Source organism: Triticum dicoccoides, chromosome 7B (genome assembly GCF_002162155.2).
Source record: "Triticum dicoccoides isolate Atlit2015 ecotype Zavitan chromosome 7B, WEW_v2.0, whole genome shotgun sequence".
Lineage (NCBI taxonomy): Eukaryota > Viridiplantae > Streptophyta > Magnoliopsida > Poales > Poaceae > Triticum > Triticum dicoccoides.
This window is the reverse complement of record NC_041393.1, coordinates 53,593,715-53,613,021: the sequence shown is the minus strand read 5'-3', so window position 1 is coordinate 53,613,021 and position 19,307 is coordinate 53,593,715. Positions and strand designations below refer to the sequence as shown.

Sequence of the window (19,307 nt, the reverse complement as noted above, 5' to 3'; positions counted from 1 at the left end):
CCGTGGCTCAGGTTGGTGGATCTCCGGTAGGGGCCGGTGGGCAGCGTAGTAAATGACGAGTCAGAGGCAAAAAGGAGCTCTCCCTCTCTCATCGCCATTGACGCCCACTAAGGTCTGCGGCGGAAGGAATACGCGGCGGCGATTCCCGGATGGAGTTCCTCATGCAACCGATTCGGAGGCAAACTAAATCCCCTAGCCCCGTTCCACCCCCCCTCTCCCCGTCTCAAGATAGTTCCTGTTGGTGGATTTTGCAATGGATTTGTGCCTCTGATCCATGGGTTTGGTGGACTGTAGGACCGCAGTGATGGAGGAGGTGAACCACAACGAGCTACCAATGGAGCCGCTGCCCTACCTAGCTGTGGCGACAGGAGCCGAAGAGCTGCCCCCAATGGCCACAGGTAGCATTGACGGGCAGGTTTGTGCGGCGTATGTGGCAGCCGATAGGCCAAATTGATCCAAAAACTCATGGCTGGACTCGCAGGTAATCTCTTCGCTAATGGTGTTTGGATTGAAGACTGTTTGTCTGAATTTAGGTGTACTTCAAATCGCATGAACTGACTTGCAGATAGGCTGGTCAGTTTTGCAGGAAGTTTTAGTTACAAACTTTGGAATAAGTAGATCCTGGAGAAATTATAATAGTTATATACAGATATTTTTGGAAATCCTGCATGTTTTCCTCCTAGCCAGTGCTGAAGATACTAGCACCAACGCATGATTAACAACATGCATAGCAGTGTTAGTCTGTTCTATGGGTACTTGATTCTGATATGAGAGAATAAATATCAAAACTAAGCAGAAAACTTTTATTACAAACTTAAATCGTAAAACACAAAGAATGTAGGATGAACTAACAGCGAGTCTGTTCGATATGGGTGTTTTGATTGTATGTTGTTTTTCCAATTTTAGGTGAACTTAGAATTGCATTAACTAAGTTGCATATAGGATGATCAGTTGTGCAAATAGATTCCATTTATAAAAAAGGCGTAGTGGAATTAAAATTGTTATATATATTATGTGGAATAACAGTGCTGGAGTTACTAGCACCCACCAGATGAATTAAAAAAAGCATAAGACTGTTGGTTAGTTTTGTGGATACTCGATTCTGATATGAGGAAATAAATATCAGAATTCAGTTGGGAAGTTTTTGAATTAAAGCTTAATTTGAAATTGGTAAAATGGAAAGTAGATGGCATGTCAGTTTGGAATGATGTTCCCAAATATGATACAGGTCAGCAGGCACGCCGGAGTGAAGCATATGTGTTCCCTGGAATAACAAGTACCCTGACTCGCCTATTTCGTTTCTTTATCGCACATCATACGCCTATTTCTAACTGCATGTATGTACTACCAAAAACATACAATGACTGGATGATCTTGTACTACAGTTAGGGCTGCAGGGGAGTCTTCGTGTGCAGCTAATCTTCGAGGAGGTCCTGCAGCAGGAGGTGCGTGGCATTTGAAACCATTGGGAGATTATTTTGACATATGGCAAAATGTTTTGTAAAATGGTGAGCAAGACAGTTAGAAACCTATTTGATGCAACTTTGGAATGCCTGTGTAGGCACCCAGGCACCCATGCTTCAGGTGCATCAGCTGGCAATGGCACTCAAGAGTATGTTAATCCAATAGGGAACATCCAGCCTGAGCATCAAGGTATAAAGCATATAATTTTGCAATGGCATTCTGGTCTGTTGTCCCGTGCATGACATTCGGTTTGCCAGTTTTGCAGTTGGGAAGGGCAACAATCAGGGTGCTGAACGTAATGTCAGAGGTTCAGGTGCTGAGTCGGGGTGGATGATGAGCAACTTAAGGCTGCAAATAGGCATCGTGAGGATGTGATGTATTTTTGCGACAGAATACTGACGTGCACAAGGAGGGAACTTGACAAGTAAGTTGGAAAAGCTAATCGCTTGCAATAAATGAGATTGGAGCCGCTGCATGTCGAAGTAGCATACTTGAACCTACTGCCATTTATGTTAGCAAGCCAAGCTCTCTGGTAAAGAACAGGTGTAGGATTTTCCGAAATTAAATATATGAAGATCGTGTGCACATATGAGGACATATAGAAAGTTTGTAAAAAATGGCAATAGTTTGAACCATATGTGGGCTATCAAGTTTTGTTCAGCAGGTGTGTCGCCCCTCGCCCACCGAGCCCGCCTGTTTCAGAACTTATACTACATTTTTTTGCCTCGACATCTATTCAGGAGCTATCAGGCAAGTGACACAGACATGTTTTGTTAATAGTTCCAACACGAATCTGTAATCTGATGTGTTTTTGCAAACAAACTCATAGTGGCTGGGTTTTCTAATTGAGCACGAGCATAAACTCAATCATGGCGGCACGAGCATACTGAAACCCAAGGTAATATGAGGGGTGTTTCTTACCACCGTCGCTATAATCTTCATCAATTATTTTTCCTTTCATAAACTTGTCACCATTTTGTTTTCTCGTTTAAAGGCACGGGCACCCCAAAACTTGCAAGCACACTGAAGTAGATTTAGTTGCCTGATAGTAGAGATGTGTGTATAGCGGAGCCTGAACCAGTGACCGTGCAAGCAAGATAAAAAATATAAAATGCTTCTGAATTAATGCTGCTGATTCATTCCATTACAAACAAAGTAGTACTCCAGAAGGTGAATTTCTAGGAGCGTGTCCTCTCCATCAGCGTTGGTACAGAATGTGCGAAAGGATGGCCCAGTCCGTCTCAGACCGGCTGAGCCGGAGCCCATGTGGCTGGCGGCGTACCAATGACCATTTCGCAGAAGTGAGCAAGAAAACTGTTCATTAATATGTATACAAGAAAAGTACATGGGCATGTACGTGTTAGATCGTGGCCGCGAGCACCTATGCTCGCGATCAAATTAGCACTTTCCTGTATTTATAACCATCCTTCTTGTTTGTGCATGAAGCGGAAGTTCATTATCATGCTAGTGCTCATCCTAAGCAACCCGGCAACGATATTGATGTGTACGTAAGACCATTAGTTGAAGAACTTTTATAGCTGTAGAATGGAAAAATGTGTACATGTATGTGGGATGAGCACAAACAGGAGGAATTTGACCTACATGTGTTGTTGTTTTGTTGTTTGTAACCATCAATGGTTGGCCTTCTCTCAGTAACCTTTCAGGACAGACAAACAAGTGATACCAAGCATGCACACATTGTTTAGATAATACCAAAAGTATATATTTCGACAAATGCAGAAAAAATGTGTGCCTGCGACATCATGGGTTTCTTCCGACCAACCGTCAATGTCGAAAAAAAGGCAAACATTTCAAAGGTGAGGCAGATCATCAGAAGAAGCCTGCCCTCCATATTGGTGATCACATACTTGATATGGTCAAGGATTTACAAGTAATCTTTGAAAGGACAATCTGTTCCGAATGACGCTGAGGGACGCGCATCCATGTGGAAGAAGAAATCTATATCTTGGGACCTACCCTATTAGAAAGACCTAGAGATCCGCTCTGCAATCGACATGATGCACGTGACGAAGAATCTTTGCGTGAACCTGCTAGGCTTTTTGGGCGTGTATGGGAAGACAAAAGATACATCGGAGGCATGGGAGGACCAGCAACGTGTGCACGAAAAAGACGGCATGCATTCAAAGCAGTATCAAGGTCGTGCCAGCTATGCTCTTACCAAAGAAGAGAAGGAAATCTTCTTTGAATGCATTCTTAGTATCAAGGTCCTGTCTGGCTTCTCGTTGAATATAAAGTGAATAATAAATATGGTAGAGAAAAGTTCCAGAACCTAAAGTCTGATGAATGCCACGTGATTATGATGCATCCGCTTCCGGTTGCATTGAAGGAGCTTCTACCGGAAAACGTTCGATTAGCCATTGTGAAGCTATGTGCGTTCCTCAATGCAATCTCTCAGAAGGTAATCGATCCAGAAATCCTACCAAGGTTAAAGATGATTTGGTGCAATGTCTTGTCATTTTTGAGCTGGTGTTCACATCATCCTTCTTCAATATCATGACGCACGTCCTAGTTCATCTAGTGGACGAGATTGGCATTCTGGGTCCTGCATTTCTACACAATATTTTTCCCTTTGAGAGGTTCATGGGAGTCTTAAATAAATATGTTCGTAACCGTGCTAGGCCAGAAGGAAGCATCTCCATTGGCCGGCAAACAAAGGAGGTCATTGGGTTCTGTGTTGACTTCATTCCTGACCTTAAATCGATTGGTGTTCCTCAATCGCGGTATAAGGGGAGACTGACTGGAAAAGGCACGCTAGGAGCAGACTCAATAATATGTAGGGACGGACATTCCTGGGCTCAAGCACAGTACACAGTTCTACACAATTCTACCTTGGCGACCCCGTATGTCAATGAACACAAGAATATTCTACACTCCAAACTCCGAAGCAGTGTGACGACTGGATTACATGTGAACACATCAGGACTTTCGGCAGTTGGTTGCAAAGACATCTCATGGGTGAAAACATTGTTGGAGATGAGTTGTACTCATTGGTCAGGACACCATCTTCGACTGTATTGACTTACAAAGGGTATGAGATAAATGGGAATATATTTTACACGATCGCCTAAGTTCAAAAGAGAAGCAACCAAAACACTGGTGCCCACTTTGATGCAGCAACCAACAGGGGAAAGGAAAAATATTATGGTTACATAGTGGACATATGAGAACTTGACTATGGGCATGATTTTAAGATCCCTTTGTTTTGGTGCAAATGGGTCAATTTGTCAGGATCTGGGGTACAGGTAGACCGACAGTACGGAATGACAGTAGTGGATCTGAACAATCTTGGGTACACAGACGAACCATTCGTCCTAGCCAATGATGTGGCACAAGTTCTCTATGTGAAGGACATGTCTACCAAACGAGAAAAAAATACAAGGAAGCGAATACATCATACGATGAGCCAAAGCGCCACATAGTTCTTTCAAGGAAAAGAGACATAGTGGGAATGGAGGGCAAGACAGACATGTCTGAAGATTATGAAAAGTTTTAAGAAATTCCTCCCTTCAAAGTGAAGGCTAACCCAAGCACCCTGTTAAATGATGAAGATTATCCATGGTTATGGCTGAAAGTGCAATATTGCACTAAATTGTTTTTGACATCTATGACAACTTCATTTGTGTTTCTAACCACATCCTCTAAGTGTTAACAACCCCGATTAAGTCAAAATGAAGCATGGATGGTTATTCCCTCTCTTATTGGAAAAAGGAAAAGTGGTGTGCTCAAGAAAAGAAGAAGTTCTATAAAGTTTTCTTATTTCTTGAGTCCTTATGGCAGTCGCACTATTAAGAGGGGGTGCATCATAAAAACATCTAGGGAATCAACTTACCTTCTTACATTGATCTGAAAATCTTAGTGTCATGTTTCTGTTCAGGCCGGAACTTCCAGGGACCGGAAGGTGCGGGAGCTTCCGGGGTACCCAGAGAAACTGCACTTTTCGTGCAATCTCTCTTGTAGCCCGGAACGTCTCCGGAACTTCCGGGGCGGCCGGAACTTCCGGGCACCGGAACTTCCATGCCTTGTTTGTGCAGCTTTCGGGGTACTACTGAGTGGTGCAAACTCTCTATGTAGCCCAGAACCTGGCCGGAACATGGCCGGAACTTCCAGGGTCCGGAACTTCCGTCCTTCGCCGGAACTTCCGGGCTAGGCAGAAATCTACCTCCAACGGCCAGATTCCATCTTCACCTATAAATAGTCTTCTTCTTCCTCACGAAGATGTTGACGACTCCATTTCTCTCACCTTCATTTTCAAACCTCAATTTCTTGGAGATCTCCCTCCTTAGCTAACCAAAGCTCTTGATCTTTTGAGAAGTGAAGGAGAAGTGGTCGATCTACACATTCACCAAAGCGAAAGTTGATTCCCCCCTTGTTTTTGTGGTGCATCTTGTTACTCTTGGAGGTTGGAGACTCCTAGGCGGTAGGAGCGCTGTGGCGAGGAATCGACCATTGTGATTACCCCCAGAAAAGTTTGTGAGGGTTTGGAGACTGTCGGTGTCAAAACCGGCGGATCTCGGGTAGGGGGTCCCGAACTGTGCGTCTAAGGCTAATGATAACAGGAGGCAGGGGATACGATGTTTTACCTAGGTTCGGGCCCTCTCGATGGAGGTAATACCCTACTTCCTGCTTGATTGATCTTTATGATATTAGTATTACAAGAGTTGATCTACCACGAGATCGTAGAGGCTAAACCCTAGAAGCTAGCCTATGATTATGATTGTTCTTGTCCTACAGACTAAACCCTCTGGTTTATATAGACACCAGAGGGGGCTAGGGTTACAAAGAGTCGGTTATAGAGAAGGAAATCTACATATCCGAATATCCAAGCTTGCCTTCCACGCAAAGGAGAGTCCTATCCGGACACGGGACGAAGTCTTCAATCTTGTATCTTCATAGTCCAACAGTCCGGCCAAAGTATATAGTCCGTGTTGGGGAACGTTGCAGAAAATAAATTTTTTCCTACGCTTCACCAAGATCAATCTATGGAGTCATCTAGCAACGAGAGAGAGGAGTGCATCTACATACCCTTGTAGATCGCGCGCGAAAGCATTCAAGAGAACGGGGTTGAGGGAGTCGTACTCGTCGTGATCCAAATCACCGGAGATCCTAGCGCCGAACGGACGACACCTCCGTGTTCAACACACGTACGGTTGGGAAGACGTCTCCTCCTTCTTGATCCAGCAAGGGGGAAGGAGAGGTTGATGGCGATCTGAAAGCACAAGTGCTCCCTAGGTGGTTTTGGTAATTAATGTCAACATATCTCTTGTTGGACTAACACTTTTATCTAGCATATTTCAGACAAGTTCAACAATGAAGTGGCATGGACTAAAGGATGTGGAACTCCTTCAGATGCTAAGGACAAAAGATTGGCTAAAGCTTCAAGCTCAAGACTCTTCATTTTATATTTTAGTGATCCAAGATCACATTGAGTCTATAGGAAAAGTCAATACTATCAGGGAGGGATGAGGTGTTGCTTAATGAGCCTCTTGCTTCATGTGCTTAGTGATATGCTCCAAAACCCTCAACTACTTTCTCACATCCACATATGACCTAAACCTAAAGCCAAAATCGGCCACACCGATTCTTTCTATCCGGCGCCACCGAGTTCAAATGTCATAGCCACTGCCACAAACCCTAGGCAAATCGGTCTCACCGAGATGGGATTGTAATCTCTCTGTGTATGTCCATTATCAAAATCGGTCTTACCGAGTTTGAGCAATCGGTCCTACCGAGATTACAATGCAAACTCTCTGGTTAACTTATTACCAAAATCGGTCCCACCGAGTTTGAGTAATCGGTCCCAGCGAGTTTGCCTGACCAACTCTCTAGTTAGCTAATTACCAAAATCGGTCCCACCGAGTTTGTGTAATCGGTCGCACCGAGATTACGTTATGCCCTAACCCTAACCATATCGGTCCTACCGAGTTGCATTTTGGTCCCACCGAAAATCCTAACGGTCACTAGGTTTACTAAATCGGTCTGACCGAGTTTGTTGATTCGGTCCCACCGAGATTGGTAAATTGTGTGTAACAGTTAGATTTTGTGTGGAGGCTATATATACCCCTCCACCTCCTCTTCATTCGTGGAGAGAGCCATCAGAACAAACCTACAGTTCCAACTTACCAGTTCTGAGAGAGAACTACCTACTCATGTGTTGAGGCCAAGATATTCCATTCCTACCATATGAATCTTGATCTCTAGCCTTCCCCAAGTTGCTTTCCACTCAAATCTTTTTTCCACCAGATCCAAATCCTATGAGAGAGAGTTGAGTGTTGGGGAGACTATCATTTGAAGCACAAGAGCAAGGAATTCATCATCAACGCACCATTTGTTACTTCTTGGAGAGTGGTGTCTCCTAGATTGGCTAGGTGTCACTTGGGAGCCTCCGACAAAGATTGTGGAGTTGAAACAAGGAGTTTGTAAGGGCAAGGAGATCGCCTACTTCATGAAGATCTACCGCTAGTGAGGCAAGTCCTTCGTGGGCGACGACCATGCTGGGATAGACAAGGTTGCTTCTTCATGGACCCTTCTTTGGTGGAGTCCTCCGTGGACTCGCGCAACCGTTACCCTTCGTGGGTTGAAGCCTCCATCAACATGGATGTACGATAGCACCACCTATCGGAACCACGCCAAAAACATTCGTGTCTCCAACTGCGTTTGAATTCTCCAAAACCCTTCCCTTTACATTCTTGCAAGTTGCATGCTTTACTTTCCGCTGCTCATATACTCTTTGCATGCTTGCTTGCTATGTGTTGTGAATGTTAAACTTGTGCCTAAACTCCACTTAAACTTAAATTTGCTAAAAACTGCAAGTTTGGTACTTAGTTTCTAATCACCCCCCTCTAGACACCTCTTCTCAAGGTCCTACAAGTGGTATCAGAGCATTGGTCTCCATTGCCTTGGTTTAATCACCGTTGGAGGAAGATGGATGAGTCTACTTTGGGGAGTCTTAGACATAGAGTGCCTATTCTTGATAGAGAGTATTTTCATGAGTGGAAAAATGAGATGCTTGTAATTTTCAATTAATATAATTTGAACAAGTACATTGCTAGTCCTTGTGCACCTTATGTTGATCCTATGCATCCTACTCTTGATGAGTCTATTGACATGATTAGGAATGTTAGAACTGTTAATCTTATCACTAGAGGCTTGCCTGGAAACTTGATTATAAAACTGCCTACTCTTGAGTGTGCTTACACTATATGGAAATTCCTTGAGGAACGATTTCCTGATTATTCTTTGAAAAATCTAGATGAAATTCTTCATAAGTCTATTGCCTTGACTAAGATGAATTCCAATGATCCTATGTTTGATGACTGTCTATTTGAACTTACTAATCTTATGCGTGCCAAAGGAAATGTTGGAATTATTAGTGATATCATTTCCGAAGCTACTAGAATTCACAGAGGAGATTATTGTCAAACTCATACTAATGAATCACTCTCACTAGGAATTGATCCACCACATGACGATGTTGAACATGGATACTATGATGAGGATGATGATGATGACTTTGATCTTGATGATGCAATGAGACATTTTGGTCTTATGACAAAACTTCGGGGATATATGGCAGGAGGAAAGGAATGGGTCCTTGACAGTGGATGTACCGATCACATGACCGGAGATAAAGACATGTTTTGTGAGCTTGCTAAAAATGATAGTCCTCGAAAGTATGTCACTTTCGGTGACAACTCAAAGGGTAAGGTGGTTGGCCTCGGTAAGGTGGCCATCTCACATGATAGCTCCATTCAAAATGTTATGCTCGTTGAATCTCTTGGCTACAACTTACTTTCAGTATCTAGACTTGCTGATTTCGGTTTCAATGTCCTATTTACTGAAGTAGATTGCCAAGTGTTTCGTCGAGACAATCATAAAATGGTATTTACCGGCATACGTAGAGGTGATCTATACATTGTTGATTTCACTAAAAAGGCTCAACCTAAAACTTGCTTCATTGCTAAATCCTCAAAAGGATGGTTATGGCATAAACGACTAGGTCACGTTGGCATGAGAAACCTTGACAAGCTTATTAAAGAGAATCATATTCTTGGTGTTAATGATGTCATATTTGATAAGAATAGACTTTGCAGTGCTTGTCAAGCAGGTAAACAGGTTGGAGGAAGGCATCCCGTGAAGAACATCATGACCACAAGGAGGCCACTTGAGCTACTTCACATGGATCTTTTTGGTCCCAACTCTTACAAGAGTCCCGGTGGAAATTCTTTTGGTCTAGTTATAGTTGATGATTTTTCAAGATTTACGTGGGTGTTCTTTCTCGATGATAAATCGCAGGTCCAAAAGATCTTCAAAAACTTCGCTAGGAAGGCCCAAAATCAGTTTGAAGTGAAGATCAAGAAGGTTCGCAGCGACAATGGAATGGAGTTCAAGAACGCAAATGTGGACACCTTTCTTGACGAAGAAGGGGTTTCACACGAGTTATCGGCTACGTACACACCTCAACAAAATGGAGTTGTTGAGAGGAAGAACCGAACGCTCATAGAAATGGCGAGAACGATGCTTGATGAGTACAAGACACCGAAGCACTTTTGGGCTGAAGAGGTTGAGACAGCTTGTCATGCAACAAATCGCTTGTATCTTCACAAGCTACTTGGCAAGACGACATACGAGCTCCTCACCAGTAACAAACCCCAAGTTGGATACTTTCGAGTATTCGGCTCAAAGTGCTACATTCTTGATAAGCATCGTCGTTCTAAATTTGCTTCTAAGTCTCTTGAAGGTTTCCTACTAGGTTATGGCTCAAACTCTCACACATACCATGTCTACAACAATTTCACCCGAAAGGTTGAAGAGACGGTAGATGTGAAGTTTGATGAATCTAACGGCTCGCAAGTAGAGCAATTGCCAATTGATGTAGGAGAAAAAGATCCTTCGGAAGCAATACAAGACTTGTCTATTGGCAAGGTTCGTCCAACGGAGGTGGAGGAGAGTACCTCGTCCGTCCAAGTGGAAGCTTCTACTTCATGACAAGGTGAACCAAGAGTTGATACAGAAGCATCCACAAGTGGGACACACCAAGATGAAGAAAACGAGGAAGTGCATCAAGAACGTCAACAACCTCCTTCTCCACCACGACAAGAGAACGACAACGCCAACAATCAAGAAGAAGAAGAAGAAGAAGAAGAAGAAGAAGAATAAGAAGAAGATGAAGAAGATGTTCAACCAAGATCCATGCAAAAGCTTTCACGAGTTCGAGCAAGAATTGCTAAAGACCACCCCGTCGAGCAAATCTACAATGATATTCAAACCGGGAGAATCACTCGCTCTAAAACTCGTTTAGCTAACTTTTGTGAAAACTATTCTTTCATCTCAAGCATTGAACCTATGAAGGTCGAAGAAGCATTGGAAGATCCGGATTGGATAAATGCTATGCATGAAGAGCTACACAACTTTGAGAGAAACCAAGTTTGGACATTGGTTGAGAAGCCCGACAACAACCACAACATCATCGGTACCAAATGGGTGTTTTGCAACAAGCAAGATGAAGATGGACAAGTAGTTCGCAACAAAGCACGTCTCGTAGCCCAAGGCTACACACAAGTTGAAGGTATGGACTATGGTGAGACTTATGCTCCCGTTGCTAGACTTGAGTCTATTCGCATCTTACTTGCCTATGCCAATCACCATGATATCACATTGTACCAAATGGACATTAAAAGTGCTTTTCTAAATGGTGAAATAGAGGAGGAAGTTTCTGTTAAACAACCTCCCGGCTTTGTCAATCCTAAGAAACCAAATCATGTTTACAAACTTCACAAAGCTCTTTATGGTCTTAAACAAGCTCTTATAGCTTGGTACAAATGCTTAACTAAGATTCTCCTTGGAAAGGGATTTGAAATTGGGAAAATTGATTCTACTCTTTTTACTAAAAGGGTTAATGGAGAATTATTTGTATGCCAAATTTATGTTGATGATATCATATTTGGATCAACTAACCCTCATTTTAGTGAGAAGTTTGGAAAGCTAATGTCGGAGAAGTTTGAGATGTCAATGATGAGTGAACTCAAATTCTTTCTTGGGTTGCAAATCAAGCAAACTAAGGAAGGTACTTTTTCTCTAAAACGAAGTACACTAAGAACTTATTCAAGAAGTTCAATATGCAAGAGTGCAAAGGTATGTCTACACCCATGCCTACTACTGGACATGTTGATTTGACCAAAGATGGTGAACCAGTTGATCAAAAGGTTTATCGCTCTATGATTGGTTCATTGTTATACCTATGTGCTTCATGTCCCGATATTATGCTAAGTGTGTGCATGTGTGCAAGATATCAAGCTGCTCCTAAAGAATGTCATCTTAAGGTTGTGAAAAGGATAGTGAGATACTTAATACATACACCAAATTTTGGCATTTGGTATCCTAAGAGGGCCTCTTTCGATCTTGTTGGCTACTCTGACTCAAACTATGCCGGAGACAAGGTTGATAGAAAGTCCACTTCGGGTATTTGTCAATTTCTTGGTAGATCTCTTGTGTCTTGGTCCTCCAAGAAACAAAACTCGGTATCCTTATCTACCGCCGAAGCGGAGTACATTGCCGCTGGTTCACGTTGTGCTCAATTACTTTGGATGACCCAAACTCTTCAAGATTATGGGATATATGTGAAACATGTTCCATTGCTTTGTGACAATGAAAGTGCTATCAAAATTGGTCATAATCCTATGCAACATTCTCGAACTAAGCATATTGAAGTTCGTCATCATTTCATTCGAGATCATGTAGCTAAGGGTGACATTGATCTTAAGCATGTTCGCACCGAAAAGCAATTAGCGGATATATTCACTAAACCTCTTGATAAGAAAGTGTTTTGCAGGTTGAGAGGATAATTGAACATCATTGATGCTTCAAACTTGGAGTAGAAACTCCATTGGATACATGCAAGACATGAGCTTATGACTAATCCTTGATATTTCTCTTATGATGAAAATCTTATATCTTGGACATATTTGCTTCTTGCATGTTATCTAACCCATGTAGGTACTTGGTTGAATCAAATTCCATGAGATTGTAACCTACTCACATCTTGAGCAATCTCTACATCACCAAGTCTCTATACAAAGGTGGTTGAAGACAAGGACGCACAAAACCATTCAAACATATCCTTTGACAAATTCTATGTTGAGCTTCATGATTGTCATTTTTGGATACACAAGTGCTCTTCCTTGCAAGAACTAACCCATGTAGGTAGATGGACTCTAATTCCAAGTGGTGCTCCCAACTCTTAGCTACATCAACCTTGAGCAACCCACACAAGTGCAACTACATGATCAACACCACCAACCAAGGTATGTTATTCCATCTTAGAGAAGCTTTACTCCGAGCCACGAGCTAAAGCAACTCGACAAGATGAGAATACATCAAGATGCTTAAACGAAAAATGGTAACCCCATTTTGAGCTTAAACGATGAGTATGACCTATGATCAAGTGATCTCACTTGACTCCTAAGTCAATATACTCTAACATAGGTGACTTTGTCGCCGACCATCTCTAGATGAAGTTCTCTTGTGTTCGTCTCCGTGTTTTTGCATTTGTCTCATGCATATTTGTTTCCCCTTTCAAAAAAGAAAACTTCATCTAGATTTCTTTCTTTTCTTTTTGTTTGCTCTCCATTTTATGCATCCAATTCATTGCATATCATTTAGTTAATTCTTTGCAAATCTTTGTGAGAACCTATTAGTCTAGTGAGCTGAGGTGACAAGTGTTTTCTCTGTGATGAACTCGGTTCCACCGATTAGTTATTTTCAGTCCAACCAAATTCTTTCGGTACAACCGAAGCATACAAATCGGTGCCACCGCTTTCACCACAGGAAAAACAGTTTGCCACTTATTCTGTGTTTCCTTTGTCCCAGCTCCACTCAATGAATCTTGTCCTCTACAAGCATCACATTTTTATAAATGCTTTGTGCTGTGACTCAAGGATCAAACCCATTCACGACAAATTCCAGAAGCCCTTCTTGGAAATTGATGTCAAAGGGGGAGAGAGAGATCACATCAAAGCTTATCATTTAGAGAGAGATCACATCAGAGAATATCACTTCCACAGGGGGAGAGAGAGATCTCCAGGGGGAGAAAATACTCAAGTAGAAAGTATTTATCAAGGATCCCAGATGCTTGGTGTTCAGGAGGAGAGATATCACATGTCTTATTGAGGGGAAAATACATGTTCATATGTGCTTATTTGCATTAGTTTGCACTAGCTCTGTTCATTTGGATTCTTTCAGCTCTGATTTTCTGTTTCCTATCTTCCCAGTATCCCATGCTAGATTCAGGGGGAGCAAGACATCTAAGAGAAAGAAATCATGTAAATTCATTGCATATCTTTACTCTTGGGGACATGTCTAATCCAATGTGGTACTTAGTACTCACTCTCTTCATGTCATCCCAGTCTTGGTATTCTTGTGGTTTCTTCTGTTTGCCCTGGTTAGTGGATGTACCTGTGTTATCTAACCTTGTTTGTGCAGGTTCATTCCATTCTAAGCCAACTCAAGACTACAAGGTAAGTATATGCATCACAATCATGTGTATGAGGATTTCTTGCTGATGTACATACTGTTTGCAAGAAGGACTCATGAGCATGAAGGTATTTTCTTTAATATTCTTTGCTCTGATGCATATGGCCAAGATACATGTAACTCATTGCTTACTCTGCCATGGTTATGCTCTCACATGCTTCTATATTCTATATTTCACATGATTGCATACATGTAGGGGGAGCCTATGCTTGTTACATGTCTTTTCAAAGCTTTAGTTGCTACTCTTTATATCTTTATCTAAAGCTTTGATGTATGTTGTCATCAATTACCAAAAAGGGGGAGATTGAAAGCACAAGTGCTCCCTAGGTAGTTTTGGTAATTAATGTCAACATATCTCTTGTTGGACTAACACTTTTATCTAGCATATTTCAGACAAGTTCAACAATGAAGTGGCATGGACTAAAGGATGTGGAACTCCTTCAAGATGCTAAGGACAAAGGACTGGCTAAAGCTTCAAGCTCAAGACTCTTCATTTTATATTTCAGTGATCCAAGATCACATTGAGTCTATAGGAAAAGCCAATACTATCAAGGAGGGATGAGGTGTTGCTTAATGAGCCTCTTGCTTCATGTGCTTAGTGATATGCTCCAAAACCCTCAACTACTTTCTCACATCCACATATGACCTAAACCTAAAGCCAAAATCGGCCACACCGATTCTTTCTATCCGGCGCCACCGAGTTCAAATGTCATAGCCACTGCCACAAACCCTAGGCAAATCGGTCACACCGATAGGGATCTCGGTCTCACCGAGATGGGATTGTAATCTCTCAGTGTATGTCCATTATCAAAATCGGTCTTACCGAGTTTGAGCAATCGGTCCTACCGAGATTACAATGCAAACTCTCTAGTTAACTTATTACCAAAATCGGTCCCACCGAGTTTGAGTAATCGGTCCCAGCAAGTTTGCCTGACCAACTCTCTAGTTAGCTAATTACCAAAATCGGTCCCACCGAGTTTGTGTAATCGGTCGCACCGAGATTACGTTATGCCCTAACCCTAACCATATCGGTCCTACCGAGTTGCATTTCGGTCCCACCGAAAATCCTAACGGTCACTAGGTTTACTAAATCGGTCTGACCGAGTTTGTTGATTCGGTCCCACCGAGATTGGTAAATTGTGTGTAACGGTTAGATTTTGTGTGGAGGCTATATATACCCCTCCACCTCCTCTTCATTCGTGGAGAGAGCCATCAGAACAAACCTACAGTTCCAACTTACCAGTTCTGAGAGAGAACTACCTACTCATGTGTTGAGGCCAAGATATTCCATTCCTACCATATGAATCTTGATCTCTAGCCTTCCCCAAGTTGCTTTCCACTCAAACCTTTTTTCCACCAGATCCAAATCCTATGAGAGAGAGTTGAGTGTTGGGGAGACTATCATTTGAAGCACAAGAGCAAGGAATTCATCATCAATGCACCATTTGTTACTTCTTGGAGAGTGGTGTCTCCTAGATTGGCTAGGTGTCACTTGGGAGCCTCCGACAAAGATTGTGGAGTTGAAACAAGGAGTTTGTAAGGGCAAGGAGATCGCCTACTTCATGAAGATCTACCGCTAGTGAGGCAAGTCCTTCGTGGGCGACGGCCATGCTGGGATAGACAAGGTTGCTTCTTCATGGACCCTTCTTGGGTGGAGTCCTCCGTGGACTCGCGCAACCGTTACCCTTCGTGGGTTGAAGCCTCCATCAACATGGATGTACGATAGCACCACCTATCGGAACCACGCCAAAAACATCCGTGTCTCCAACTGCGTTTGAATTCTCCAAAACCCTTCCCTTTACATTCTTGCAAGTTGCATGCTTTACTTTCCGCTGCTCATATACTCTTTGCATGCTTGCTTGCTATGTGTTGTGAATGTTAAACTTGTGCCTAAACTCCACTTAAACTTAAATTTGCTAAAAACTGCAAGTTTGGTACTTAGTGTCTAATCACCCCCCCTCTAGACACCTCTTCTCAAGGTCCTACAAGATCCAGCAGCACGACGGCGTGGTGGTGGATGCAGCAACGATCTCGGCAGGGCTTCGCCAAGCACATCGAGAGGGAGAGGTGTCACGCGAGGGAGAGGGAGGCGCCAGGGGCTAGGGTACGCAGCCCTCCCTCCCCCCTCTTTATATAGGGGTCCAGGGGGGGCGCCGACCCCTCTAGATCCAATCTAGATGGGGGGGGGGGCGGCCAAGGGGGTGGCTTGCCCCCCAAGCCAAGTGGGGCGCCCACCACCCCTAGGGTTTCCGACCCTAGGCGCAGGGGGAGGCCCAAGGGGGGGCGCACCAGCCCACCAGGGTCTGGTTCCCCTCCCACTTCAGCCCATGGGGCCCTACGGGATAGGTGGCCCCACCCGGTGGAACCCCGGGACCCTTCCGGTGGTCCTGGTACAATACCGGTGACCCCCGAAGCTTAACCGATGGCCGAAACTGGACTTCCTATATATAAATCTTCACCTCCGGACCATTCCGGAACTCCTCGTGACGTCCGGGATCTCATCTGGGACTCCGAACAACTTTCGGGTTACCGCATACTAATGTCTCAACAACCCTGGCGTCACCGAACCTTAAGTGTGTAGACCCTACGGGTTCAGGAGACATGCAGACATGACCGAGACGACTCTCCGGTCAATAACCAACAGCGGGATCTGGATACCCATGTTGGCTCCCACATGCTCCTCAATGATCTCATCGGATGAACCTCGATGTCGAGGATTCAATCAATCCCGTATACAATTCCCTTTGTCAATCGGTACGTTACTTGCCCGAGATTCGATCGTCGATATCCCAATACCTCGTTTAATCTCGTTACCGGCAAGTCACTTTACTCGTACCGTAATGCATGATCCCGTGACCAGACACTTGGTCACATTGAGCTCATTATGATGATGCATTACAGAGTGGGCCCAGAGATACCTCTCCGTCATACGGAGTGACAAATCCTAGTCTTGATTTGTGCCAACCCAACAGACACTTTCGGAGATACCTGTAGTGCACCTTTATAGTCACCCAGTTACGTTGTGACATTTGGCACACCCAAAGCACTCCTACGGTATCCGGGAGTTGCACAATCTCATGGTCTAAGGAAATGATACTTGACATTTGGAAAATCTCTAGCAAAACGAACTACATGATCTTGTGCTATGCTTAGGATTGGGTCTTGTCCATCACATCATTCTCCTAATGATGTGATCCCGTTATCAATGACATCCAATGTCCATAGTGAGGAAACCATGACTATTTATTGATCAATGAGCTAGTCAACTGGAGGCTCACTAGGGACGTGTAGTGGTCTATATATTCACACATGTATTACGATTTCCGGATAACACATAGCATGAACAATAGACAATTATCATGAACAAGGAAATATAATAATAACCATTTTATTATTGCCTCTAGGGCATATTTCCAACAGTCTCCCACTTGCACTAGAGTCAATAATCTAGTTACATTGTGATGAATCGAACACCCATAGAGTTCTGGTGTTGATCATGTTTTGCTCCAGGGAGAGGTTTAGTCAACGGATCTGCTACATTCAGGTCCGTATGTACTTTACAAATATCTATGTCTCCATCTTGAACATTTTCACGAATGGAGTTGAAGCGACGCTTGATGTGCCTGGTCTTCTTGTGAAACCTGGGCTCCTTGGCAAGTGCAATAGCTCCAGTGTTGTCACAGAAGAGTGTGATCGGCCCCGATGCATTGGGTATGACTCCTAGGTCGGTGATGAACTCCTTCACCCAGATTGCTTCATGCGCTGCCTCCGAGGCTGCCATGTACTCTGCTTCACATGTAGATCCCGCCACGATGCTTTGCTTGCAACTGCACCAGCTTACTGCCCCACCATTCAAAATATACACGTATCCGGTTTGTGACTTAGAGTCATCCAGATCTGTGTCGAAGCTAGCGTCGATGTAACCCTTTACGATGAGCTCTTCGTCACCTCCATAAACGAGAAACATATCCTTAGTCCTTTTCAGGTACCTTAGGATGTTCTTGACCGCTGTCCAGTGTTCCATGCCGGGATTACTTTGGTACCTTCCTACCAAACTTACGGCAAGGTTTACATCAGGTCTGGTATACAGCATGGCATACATGATAGACCCTATGGCGAGGCATAGGGGATGACCCTCATCTTTTCTCTATCTTCTGCCGTTGTCGGACATTGAGCCGAGCTCAATTTCACACCTTGCAATACAGGCAAGAACCCCTTCTTGGACTAATCCATATTGAACTTCTTCAATATCTTATCAAGGTATGTGCTTTGTAAAAGACCTATGAGGCGTGTTGATCTATCTCTATAGATCTTGATGCCTAATATGTAAGCAAGTTCTCCAACATCCTTCATTGAAAAATACTTACTCCCTCCTTCCATCTATATAAGGCCTAACCCCAAATTTCATTTTTCCATCTATACAAGGCCAAACGAGCTAACCAATGCATCTCCCACTTAATTCCCCCTTGCAGATTGCGTGGTAGTCCTCGTGAAAACGCAATGGCGGCATCATTGATTTGCATGCATGCACAGAGCAGTTATTAGGAGTGCTTCACCTCGCATCCTCCTCCTTTTTCTCCACAAAATTGTTTCTTTTGGCCAATGCATGTAGGACTGGAGGAGTTATTGTTGGCTGCATGTAGAAAAAGGAGGAGAGGAAGTTGCGTGTGATGGTGTGAGGGATTAATGAAGTACTATTCCAAATATTTGCTCCTCTTATTATGCAACAACCTTGGTATGAGAGATTCAAAACTTAGGCCCTGTATAGATGGAAGGAGGGAGTATTCAAGTAGGCCTTAATGCTGTCCAAAAGTTCTATATCATTTCCCATCAAAAGTATGTCATCCACATATAATATGAGAAATGCTACAGAGCTCCCACTCACTTTCTTGTAAACGCAGGCTTCTCCATAAGTCTGCATAAACCCAAACACTTTGATCATTTCATTAAAGCGAATGTTCCAACTCCGAGATGCTTGCACCAGCCCATAGATGGAGCGCTGGAGCTTGCATACCTTGTTAGCATTCTTAGGATTGACAAAACCCTCCGGCTGCATCATATATAGTTCTACCTTAAGATGGCCGTTAAGGAATGCCGTTTTGACGTCCATTTGCCATATCCCATAATTGCGGCAATTGCTAACATGATTCAGACAGACTTCAGCTTCGCTACGGGAGAGAAAGTCTCATCGTAGTCAACCCCTTGAACTTTTTCGATAACCCTTAGCGACAAGTCGAGCTTTATAGATGGTAACATTACCATCCGCGTACGTCTTCTTCTTAAAGATCCATTTG

General features: G+C 43.4%; 1 long non-coding RNA gene across 2 annotated transcripts; it reads left to right on the top strand.

The window, feature by feature from the left end:
• The first annotated feature begins 215 nt into the window (after positions 1–215).
• On the top strand, positions 216–2,199 carry LOC119341646. 2 transcript variants are annotated; one of them, XR_005165205.1, is made up of 5 exons: positions 216–481; positions 1,229–1,276; positions 1,386–1,445; positions 1,562–1,653; positions 1,722–2,199. It is a non-coding gene; the product is annotated as an uncharacterized LOC119341646 (long non-coding RNA). The 2 variants fall into 2 exon arrangements; XR_005165204.1 differs by having other exon boundaries at positions 1,229–1,445.
• Positions 2,200–19,307: the final 17,108 nt, after the last annotated feature.